This window comes from Mercenaria mercenaria, chromosome 19 (assembly GCF_021730395.1).
Source record: "Mercenaria mercenaria strain notata chromosome 19, MADL_Memer_1, whole genome shotgun sequence".
Lineage (NCBI taxonomy): Eukaryota > Metazoa > Mollusca > Bivalvia > Venerida > Veneridae > Mercenaria > Mercenaria mercenaria.
The window spans coordinates 37,811,864-37,824,305 of NC_069379.1; the positions used below are offsets into that span (position 1 = coordinate 37,811,864).

The window sequence follows — 12,442 nt, forward strand, 5'->3', positions numbered from 1 at the left end:
TCATGCACATCAAATGAAAAATGCAGCCCCTATTGCATACACAAGGTTTTTCTTTGATTTGACCAGATGACCTTGTTTTTCACCCCTGATAAGCCGTATTCAAACTACCTAGATTTCATCAAGACAAATATTCTGACCAATTCTCATGAGTTTCAAACTTAAAATGTGGTCTCTGGAGACAAGATTTTCTTTTGATCTGGTCTAGTGACCTTGTTTTTGACCCAACATGATCCAGATTCGAACTTGGCCTGAAAATCATCAAGATAAACATACTTACTAAGATTCATGAAGGTAGGGTTATAAATGTGGCCTCTAGAGTGTTAACAAGCTTTCGTTTTGGTTTGACCGGGTGACCTAGTTTCTGAACCCAGATGACCCAGATTCGAACTTGACCTATAAGTCATCAAGACAATTATTCTGACCAATTCTCATAAGTTGCAAACTTAAACTGTGGACTCTAGAGTGTAGACAAGATTTTCCTTTGATCTGGAATACTGACCTAGTGTTTGACCCAACAATACCAAATTTCGAACTCAACCTAGAGATCATCATGACAAACATTCTGACCAAGTTTCATAAAGATTGGATCACAACTGTGGTCTCTAGTGTTCACACGCTTTTCCTTTGATTTGACCAGGTGACCTAGTTTTTGACCCCACATGACCAAGATTTGAACTTGACGTAGAGGTCATCAAGGCAAACATTCTGACCAACTCTCATGAGTTTCAAACTTAAACTGCGGACTCTATAGAGTTTTAACAAGTTTTTCCTTTGACCTGACCTACTGACCTAGTTTTTGACCCCACATTACCCAGTTTCGATCTTGACCTAGAGATCATCAAGACAAACACTCTGACCAAGTTTCATAAAGATTGGGTCACAACTGTGGGCCTCTGAAGTGTTCACAAGGCAAATGTTGACGGATGACACACAACGTCGGATGCCGGACAATGACCGGTCACAATACCTCACCTCGAGCACTTCGTGCTCAGGTGAGCTAAAAACCTCCTATAACAGATATTATCACACTACGAAGGCAGACATTTTTCCCTGCTAGATAATTTCTCAGTATTTCAACCATTCCAGAGAAAAGACTTCCCATTAGTGTTCGCAATAGGCAGAGTTGCACTGTATATATTCAGTAAGTTAAAAATCCAGATAGCATAAAAAATAAAATGCTTGCATATAATATATTGTATGATGAACCTTCAAAGAGTAAAAAACAACTTTCTTACGCATCATTCAAACAGGTAATTGCCCTTATACCAGGTAACATGTGACCTTGAACTATATACCGGTACCTAGTTATTTTCTCCCCGTGATGATTCCTATTTATAGATTCCATACCTCTACATAAACTGATTCTCCTAGAACAAACTGTAAGTTTTGTCATGCAACTGGCAAAAACAATCAATAGAGAAAGAAACTCTACAAACCCACAGTCCGTATTCAGAGCATCGTTTAAAGCTGAAACTTAGCCAAAACAATCAATAGAGAAAGAAACTCCACAAACCCACAGTCCATATTCATAGCATTGTATAAAGCTGAATCTTAGCCTTTAACCCTTACCTGCTAAAATTCTTTAATGAACATGTCCATCTTTCAATTTGGACAGCACCATTAGCTGTTAAAAGGGGTGATTACCATAAATATACTGACTGAATAGCGAACAGTGCAGATCATGATCAGACTGCATGGATGTGCAGGCTGATCTTGATCTGCACTGGTCGCAAAGGCAGAATCAATCATGTCCAGCAAGGTAAAGAGTTAAAAGGCCAAATTTTCTTTTTTGCTCCATCCTTGTTAAATTAGCATAGAGTCTAATGAAACTTGGCATGAATATGCAACAGTTCAGTAAAATGTCATTAGTACAAAATTAATGTGCTACAGGTAAAGTTAAAGCAAATTGAGCATTTGCCTTTATTCATTCTTAAGTTTCATGCTTTAAATTTGACGAATACAGGCTCAGGTTTTCAACAACTGACCAGGGACTTTTCTATTTGAGCCTTGCCATGAGAAAACCAACATAGTGGGCATGGATCCATGCTGTTCGCTTTTAAAGCCTACTGCAATTAGAGAAACCGTTAGCGAACAGCATTCATTTACAAAGGAATACCATCTATTATTGGCCTTGACAATACAGCAATATTGAAGTTATTTAAACGTACATCTGTTGCGTCGGTTGAATAGAATTTAGTGCGTTTACAGTAAGATTTGAATTAATTGTCTAGACTGAAATAACAGAAATGAGCCGCGCCATGAGAAAATCAACATAGTGGTAAAATTGCGACCAATATGGATCCAGACCAGCCTGCGCATCCACGCAGTCTGGTCAGGATTCATGCTGTTCGCTAACAGTTTCTCTAATTGCAATAGGCTTTGAAAGCGAACAGCATGGATCCTGACCAGACTGCGCAGATGTGCAGGCTGGTCTGGATCCATGCTGGTCACAAAGCCACTATGTTGGTTTTCCCATGGCACGGCTCATTTTGATTTCAATACAAAATTTCATCAGAGATGTATTAACATTGAAAATGTAAGAAGTTTCAGCAGGCAGTGATGCCAACAAACGAGTATACCTGCTCTTCCTAAACATCATTAGCTAGAAACTTTTTTTTCCGCTTTTACTTACAGCGACCTTGACCTAAGCACCCTCAAATACAATCCTTCAGAACTACCTTGCTATGAATCAATGTTTCAACCTCTTCAGCAACTTAATTAAAATTTTCAGACCTTTTCAAAAAAAAAAAATTTAACAGATCCTAATTACTATTTATTTTCTATATGTAAACATGTATATTTTAATTAGTGCATATAGCAAGTGTCATGAATTCTGGCAACAACTCATTTACAACAATTATATATAGTACTTAAAATACACTGTTATAGATTTAAAATCAACGACTGCTTGTAAGTAGTATTCTGAATTTTGTTTGTCGCCACTTTCCTATGTCTGTCACCCCTATAACAAATGCCTATTACAATGTCTGATTGTCTGTCACTGCTGTAGTGAATATCTGTTATTATGTCTGCCACTACTCAAGACAAATGTCTGTAACTGTTTGTCACCGCTGAAACAAATGTCCGTTACTACATCTGTCATCACTGTAATAAATGTCTGTTAGCTGTCATCACCATAACAAATGTCAGTCACTGTGTCTGTCATCACCGTAACAAACGTCTGTCACTATGTCTGTCATCACCGTAACAAAGGTCTGTCACTGTGTCTGTCATCACCGTAACAAAGGTCTGCTACTGTGTCTGTCATCACCGTAACAAATGTCTGTCACTGTGTCTGTCATCACCGTAACAAAGGTCTGCTACTGTGTCTGTCATCACCGTAACAAAGGTCTGCTACTGTGTCTGTCATCACCATACCAAATGTTTGTCACTGTGTCTGTCATCACCGTAACAAAGGTCTGCTACTGTGTCTGTCATCACCGTAACAAATGTCTGCTACTGTGTCTGTCATCACTGTAACAAAGGTCTGCTACTGTGTCTGTCATCACCGTAACAAATGTCTGCTACTGTGTCTGTCTGTCTGTCATAACCGTAACAAAGGTCTGTCACTGTGTCTGTCATCACCGTAACAAAGGTCTGTCACTGTGTCTGTCATCACCGTAACAAAGGTCTGTCACTGTCTCTTTCATCACCGTAACAAATGTCTGTTACTGTGTCTGTCACCACCATAACAAAGGTCTGTTACTGTATCTGTCATCACCGTAACAAATGTCTGTCACTGTGTCTGTCTGTCTGTCATAACCGTAACGAAGGTCTGTCACTGTGTCTGTCATCACCGTAACAAAGGTCTGTCACTGTGTCTGTCATCACCGTAACAAAGGTCTGTCACTGTCTCTTTCATCACCGTAACAAATGTCTGTTACTATGTCTGTCACCACCATAACAAAGGTCTGTTACTGTGTCTGTCATCACCGTAACAAATGTCTGTTACTGTATCTGTCATCACCATATTAAAGGTCTGTTACTGTGTCTGTCATCACCATAACAAATGTCTGTTACTGTATCTGTCATCACCGTAACAAATGTCTGTTACTGTATCTGTCATCACCGTAACAAATATCTGTTACTGTGTCTGTCATCACCATAACAAATGTCTGTTACTGTGTCTGTCATCACCGTAACAAAGGCACGGCTCGACACTAACACTGGTCCGCTGGTCCGAGGCCAGTGAAAAGCAACAAGGACCAGTGAAATATTTGGAGGACCAGTAACTGTTTCATTTAAAAATTTAGTGGAAACTACTCTTCGGACCAGTGGCCCAAAATGATTAGTGTCTAGCCCTGAAAGGTCTGTTACTGTGTCTGTCATCACCATATTAAAGGTCTGTTACTATGTCTGTCATCACCATATTAAAGGTCTGTTACTATGTCTGTCATCACCATATTAAAGGTCTGTTACTGTGTCTGTCATCACCATAACAAATGTCTGTTACTGTATCTGTCATCACCATAACAAATGTCCGTTACTGTGTCTGTCATCACCATAACAAATGTCCGTTACTGTGTCTGTCATCACCATAACAAAGGTTCGTTACTATGTCTGTCATCACCATAACAAAGGTCTGCTACTGTGTCTGTCATCACCATAACAAATGTCCGTTACTGTGTCTGTCATCACCATAACAAATGTCCGTTACTGTATCTGTCATCACCATAACAAATGTCCGTTACTGTGTCTGTCATCACCATAACAAATGTCCGTTACTGTGTCTGTCATCACCATAACAAATGTCCGTTACTGTGTCTGTCATCACCATAACAAAGGTTCGTTACTATGTCTGTCATCACCGTAACAAAGGTCTGCTACTGTGTCTGTCATCACCATAACAAAGGTCTGTTACTGTGTCTGTCATCACCATAACAAATGTCCGTTACTGTGTCTGTCATCACCATAACAAAGGTTCGTTACTATGTCTGTCATCACCGTAACAAAGGTCTGCTACTGTGTCTGTCATCACCATAACAAAGGTCTGCTACTGTGTCTGTCATCACCATAACAAATGTCAGTTACTGTGTCTGTCATCACCATAACAAAGGTTCGTTACTGTGTCTGTCATCACCGTAACAAAGGTCTGCTACTGTGTCTGTCATCACCGTAACAAATGTCTGTCACTGTGTCTGTCTGTCTGTCATAACCGTAACGAAGGTCTGTCACTGTGTCTGTCATCACCGTAACAAATGTCTGTTACTGTATCTGTCATCACCATAACAAATGTCTGTTACTGTATCTGTCATCACCGTAACAAAGGTCTGTTACTATGTCTGTCATCACCATAACTAAGGTCTGTTACTATGTCTGTCACGACCATACATGTCGTGAGTCATTGAATCCAATGACACGTGTCTTTGTACCTTTGAACCAACGACCATTATTACATATATGCATTAAAAATTATAAATCAGTTCAAGCTTTCCTGAAAAGCACGAAATACATTTAACAAATGTCGAACAATTTAAGCTGAACTCTAAAAGTTAATACAAAACAACTGATTAATCTAAAATACCAATTATTTTCCACAATTTTTCTATTTGCTCAGACATAAAGTTAAGACAAACAAAAAAGTACATGAAGCTGATTATAATTAGACAAATAAAAGCAAAAATGTCAAAGAGCAGAGCTCTGGTTACATTTTTAAAAGGGTTGTACATTTTCAACATTCAAATACAGTCAAACCTGTACCAAAAGACCATTAATACTTGAGAGAGACCAAAACTTTTGTTACTTATTTGAAGATGATCTTGTATGAACTGCAAAAAGTTGAAATCAGAACTGAAAGCAGACTTCTTTAAGGTACTGGACCTAAAATGACATTCACCAATTTCCATATAATAAAGTATTCCTGTTAAACGATTCGGCATTCATCCGAGATAAGAGTAGCTAAGAGCATGACACATGACATTCCACTGGAGAATACCAAAATTGCATATGGACAATATGACAACTGCCAATATCATTATCAGTCCACTACCTTAAAAACAGACAGGACTGGTGGTCTCTGTCAACATGTCGTCATAAGGACTGGTTTGACTTATTTAAAAGGTCTGCAGACAATTTGCAGCACATGGTGAGAAACACGCTAACAGCCTGGAATGGGCAGGTGTTTTGTGACGATCTTTAAAACACAAATAATATCATAATAATAGGAATGTTGGTCAAACACGGAAAAGCTTTGCTTCGTGAATGAAAATCGGAAATCTTCATTGGAGAGAAGGGAAGTGAGGTAACTGCTGGTTACATAGGTATGCAGATATATATACTTTCATTAATCTTATTTCCTAACTATTTACATAATGAGATCAATTACTTACCCAACTTTGTATTTTCAATGCAATCAATGGATTATTACATATGTATACATAAATAACATACCCGATCCACTTCGGTCAAAACAAAAACTAAAACATCCCATAGGCATTAGGAAGCTTAAATAACATAGTTTTATACAATAAATTATGAATTTTTCTTTTTTAAGGCATCAGTATCTATCACCCGACGTACAGTAACACACAGATCAGTTACTTTTTGCTAAATGTTTCACATTTTAAATATTTTAGAGTCCACCATCAGTTTTATATAAATATACAACCAAAGTGTCATGACTTTTTTTTTTAACTTTGTGGCACACAATGTCATATCCATAGAACAATTTCAAATATTTTTTTTTACTTGCTGAATCCAAGTTTTGATTGCCCAAATAAACACGCTGGTGTGCTGACATATTGCAATGCGATATAGCAACAAAAACGGTAGAACATGATTTTCTGAGAAGTATATTTCTTGGAATCTTTCATACATTTCACTTGCCTGATACAGGCAAATGAGTGCGATTGTTTTGCCTGCACACACTTCACTTTTACCTGCCCTAAGCAATAGGGCAGTCCTTAAGATCGAGCCCTACAGTGATATGACTATAATACAGTTCTAAATATCCTCTAAACATTGTTGTGATTATCATTGTTAATGCACCAACACTCTGTCATAATCAAGATACTTTGCTTGTAAAAACTGTCATGCACGGCCTCAAAATTGTCCATGCCTATCAGGTAATGCACGTATCAATGAGAAAGGCGCATGTAATTTGTACAGTATAATTTGAACAGACTTGTATCATGAGAAAAGCTCACGTAATTTGTAGGGGTATAATTTGAACAGACTTGAGATATACCTTAATGTAGGAAATCAGTTTAAAATACAAACATGTCACACAATTTGACCTGGTGACCTAATTTACTGTCCTATAAAGGCTTGCATGCAATGACAATCTGACGATATCTGATCAAAATACAAAGCCTACCGTGTCAATGGCACAGGACCAAATTTTTACGCAACTGGTTAAACAATTTAGCTTTTTGAAACTCAGTTAACCGCAAAATTTAAATCTGAATTTCAATTTGTAAAATGCAAAACCAGATTTTATAGTTACTTTAGTTATTAAAAGCTGCCTTTGACAAATCATGTAATTTATATTCAAATATTTCTCCTTTTCAAAACCAATTTCACATCCAGTGCTGAAATATCCGTACAAGCAATGTAATGAACACATGCATGGACAAATCTGTTCTCTGGTAGAATTGGTAAGCAAAGCCAAGCTCCAAGATTTGGAGACATTGTTCCATATGCAGCACTGACATAGGTTTATTTCAGCACTGTGCTAAGACATTGGTCATTAAAAACCATGTTTATATTTATAACCTTGAATTTAATATTCCAGCTTCTGACTAACTAGTTAAGGCTGTTAAAGACCCGCCACAGAAAAACTACCGTATAGCGGGTTATTTCTACGGGGGGAATATTTCTGTGTTTCTGCAGTCTCTCGGTAGAATCGCAAAAATATTTCCAGCAGAATATTCATCCAGCAAAAATTTAAAAGGCAAAAAATCTGCATTATTTTTACCAACGTTGTTTCACGCTATGTTTCCTTAGGTAATCCGAAGTTCACAATGGCATGGTCTAATTATTGGAAAGTACCGTCGCCATCTGACAATTACCGATAATGGTATAATTAGGTGTGATGGTCAATCAAAGTCCTAACTGTTAATCCCTCTGAAAACATTTTTCTTCTGTGAATGAAATAAACAGAGTGAATTTCACTTGTGTTATTAATCCCTTGTGAAGATCTTCCGAACTTTACTTTAGTAACCTTAATTTATATAAGCAGTGTAACCGTTATGCCGATATACCGTAGTTTGAAGTTGTTGTTTGTGCAATTGTTGTTAGACTTATATTTTTTCAGTTCACATGTTATTATATCCTACAATGTATTCCTTAAATGCAAAGTTATTTTACAACAGTTACCAGTAATTTAGTTTATTGTTTTCATACGCTATCATTCTCACAACGCCAGAATATGCAAGGAATTACCTCCTCTTTGGCATAAAAACGCAGAAATTTCTCTTCCTTTTATGTGAAAACGCAGAAATTAAACACGCAGAAATTTGTTTCTCAATTTTTGGGGCCAAAACGCAGAATATTTTGACCGCAGAAATAACCCGCTCTACGGTATATTCTTTCATGAATTATAAATGATCTGCATAAAAAAGTGAGAAATAGAAGCATCTAGTTACAAAGAGACAGTGCATCTAGACCTAAACATTTTGTTGATTAAATGTAGAAGTATGCACAGAACTTAATGTATTTAGTTCAGTTAAGACAACACTTTGTTTCTATAGAGTAAGATAGTTATCTATATATGCTTTCAAATCTATACTGAATTTTAAAGAGTTATCAAATGAAGCTGTACTAATAATTCAGTACACTACCAAACTGTCCATCTAACATCTTGTAATTTAGCTGTATTAAACCTGTATTTTCATGAAGCTTTTGCTGGGGGAGAAAGGTAGGTCATTAGGTTGTGGTGGGTCTTTAAGCAAGGATGAATTCTGAAACCTGGAGCTTGTGGTTAACATGGCCATGGGGAATAGGATGATTGTTAATAGTTCTAGGTCTTTTTGAAATTTTCAGACTATCCATGTATATCTTTTTTTATGTTCTACCTTACAACTAGAACCAGGAAAAAAGAACTACACTCTTTTAAATATTATCTTGAAATTATTTTAGTATTACTTTCTTCCTTCAAATGGACTTAAAACATTTCCAAGGAAATTCCTTTTCTACATGTATTTCCCAGAAAACCCTCATGAAAAAAATATAAACCTAACAACTGATTCAGAAAACACTGTTAAAGGCGTACGCTAGAATTCCCTGTATATGAGATAGGCGAAAATTTTCCCAATAACAGAATTTCTTTAAACTTTGAATATTGAAGGACAATCATCTAAGAAACAAAAAAATGCAATAAAAATCATAGGTCACCGGATTCGAAAAAGAGTTATCTGCCCTTGAAAACGTCATTTTTTTGGGAAATGCCATTTTCAGGGGCAGATAACTCTTTTTTGATACCGGTGACCTATGGTTTTTATTGCATTTTTTTGTTTCTTAGATGATTGTCCTTCAATATCCAAAGTTTGAAGAAATTCTGTTATTGGGAAAATTTTCGCACCAAATTCTAGCATACGTCCTTAAAGCAAACTTTGTTAAAAGAAACTGTGTACTGTGAGCTATCTATGATAGTGCGCTTGACTATTTGAAGCTTTTTTCCACTTAACACTAATTTACAAAAGTTTTAACAACATTTTTCAAAGTTCAAAAAGGGGCGTAATTTTGCTAAAATGCAAACTGGAGTTACGAAACTTGCCATATGAAGTAATCCCACAACGCAAAAGCCGCATGGAGAATCTGAAAGCATTTGGTCTAGTAATTCCTCAGAAACATTCTTACAAGCAAAACTGTATTTAAAAGGGGCATAATTTTGACCAAAAAAAAAAGCCAGAGTTACTTTTCTTGTCCTGTGAGGTCACCTCATGATGCCAAATATATATGTGAAGTTTGAAAGCATTAGGCCACATAGATTTAGAGAAACCTGCTTCCATGCAAAATCTTTTGCGACGTGGACGTAGACCCTGATGAAAGGTTGACAACAACAGCCCTACTATTTAAAAAATTTCAAACAGTTGAGCTAAAAATACAAGAGGGCCAAGATGGCCCTAGGTCGCTCACCTAAGAAACACTCCATAACAGTGTAAAACATGTTTGACCTAGTGATTTCATGGAAACAAATATTCTGACCAATTTTCATTAAGATTCGACCAAAAAATTGGTCTCTTGCAATAAAAAAAACCATTTTCTTAGATATGACCTAGTTTTTGACCCTAGATGACCCATGTTCAAACTCGACCTAGATTTTATCAAGGCAATCATTCTGACCAAAATTCATGAAGATCAACTGAAAAATACAGCCTCTATCACATACAGAAGTTTTTTCTTTGATTTGACCAAGTGACCTAGTTTTTGACCTCAGATGACCCATATTCAAATTCGACCTAGATTTCATTAAGGCAATCAACCTGACCAAATTTCATAAATATCAACTGAAAAAAAACAGTCTCTATCGCATACACAAGATTTTTCTTTAATTTGACCTAGTGACCTAGCTTTTGACCTCAGATAATCCATATTCAAAACCGACCTAGTTTTCATCAAGGCAATCACTCTGACCAAATTTCATGAAGATCAATTGAAAAATACATCCTCTATTGCATACACAATGTTTTTCTTCGATTTGACCTAGTGACCTAGTTTTTGACCCCAGATGACCCATTTTCGAAATCAGCCTAGATTTTAACAAGGTAATCATTCTGGCTAAATTTCATGAAGATCAGTTGAAAAATACAGCCTCTATTGCATACACAAGGTTTTTCTTTGATTTGACCTAGTGACCTAGTTTTTGAACCCAGATGACCCATTTTCCAACTTGGTCTAAATTTCATCAAGGCAATCATTCTGACCAAAATTCATGAAGATCAATTGAAAAATACAGCCTCTATCGCATACACAAGGTTTTTACGTGATATGACCTAGTGACCTAGTTTTTGACCCCAGATGACCCATTTTCGAACTCGGCCTAAATTTCATCAAGGCAATCATTCTGACCAAAATTCATGAAGATCAATTGAAAAATACCGCCTCTATCGCATACACAAGGTTTTTCTTTGATTTGACCTAGTGACCTAGTTTTTGACCAGAGATGACCCATTTTCGAACTCGGCCTAGATTTCATCAAGGCAATCATTCTGACCAAAATTCATGAAGATCAATTGAAAAATACAGCCTCTATCGCATACACAAGGTTTTTCTTTGATTTGACCTAGTGACCTAGTTTTTGACCCGAGATGACCCATTTTCGAACTCGGCCTAGATTTCATCAAGGCAATCATTCTGACCAAAATTCATGAAGATCAATTGAAAAATACAGCCTCTATCGCATACACAAGGTTTTTCTTTGATTTGACCTAGTGACCTAGTTTTTTGACCAGAGATGACCCATTTTCGAACTCGGCCTAGATTTCATCAAGGTTATCATTCTGACCAATATTCATGAAGAAGAATTGAAAAATACAGCCTCTATTGCATACACAAGGTTTTTCTTTGATTTGACCTAGTGACCTAGTTTTTGACCCGAGATGACCCATTTTCGAACTCGGCTTAGATTTCATCAAGGTTATCATTCTGACCAATATTCATGAAGATTAATTGAAAAATACCACCTCTATCGCATACACAAGGTTTTTCTTTGATTTGACCTAGTGACCTAGTTTTTGACCCGAGATGACCCATTTTCGAACTCGGCCTAGATTTCATCAAGGTTTTCATTCTGACCAATATTCATGAAGAAGAATTGAAAAATACAGCCTCTATTGCATACACAAGGTTTTTCTTTGATTTGACCTAGTGACCTAGTTTTTGACCCGAGATGACCCATTTTCGAACTCGGCTTAGATTTCATCAAGGTTATCATTCTGACCAACATTTATGAAGATTAATTGAAAAATACCACCTCTATCGCATACACAAGGTTTTTCTTTGATTTGACCTAGTGACCTAGTTTTTGACCCGACATGACCCATTTTCGAACTCGGCCTAGATTTCATCAAAGTTATCATTCTGACCAATATTCATGAAGATTAAATGAAAAATACAGCCTCTATCGCATACACAAGGTTTTTCTTTGATTTGACCTAGTGACCTAGTTTTTGACCCGAGATGACCCATTTTCGAACTCGGCCTAGATTTCATCAAGGTTATCATTCTGACCAATATTCATGAAGATTAATTGAAAAATACAGCCTCTATCGCATACACAAGCTAAATGTTGACAGACGACGGACGACAGACGACAGACGACAGACGACGGACGACGGACGCCGGACATCGAGCGATCAGAAAAACTCACCTGAGCATTGCTCAGGTGAGCTAAAAAATTAAAGTAGGCTAAAACAAGAAGCTGCGTTCAATAAACGCTTGATGCCCCCGGTGGCATCCTTGTCGATACAAAGCATCCTAAGTCCAAAATGAGGTCAAGGTC

General features: G+C 37.0%; 1 protein-coding gene across 6 annotated transcripts in view; it reads right to left on the reverse strand.

The window, feature by feature from the left end:
• The window catches only part of LOC123542286 (pyruvate kinase PKM-like), an 89,483-nt gene that overhangs the window by 62,244 nt on the left and 14,797 nt on the right, over window positions 1–12,442 (reverse strand). The window lies entirely within an intron of this gene.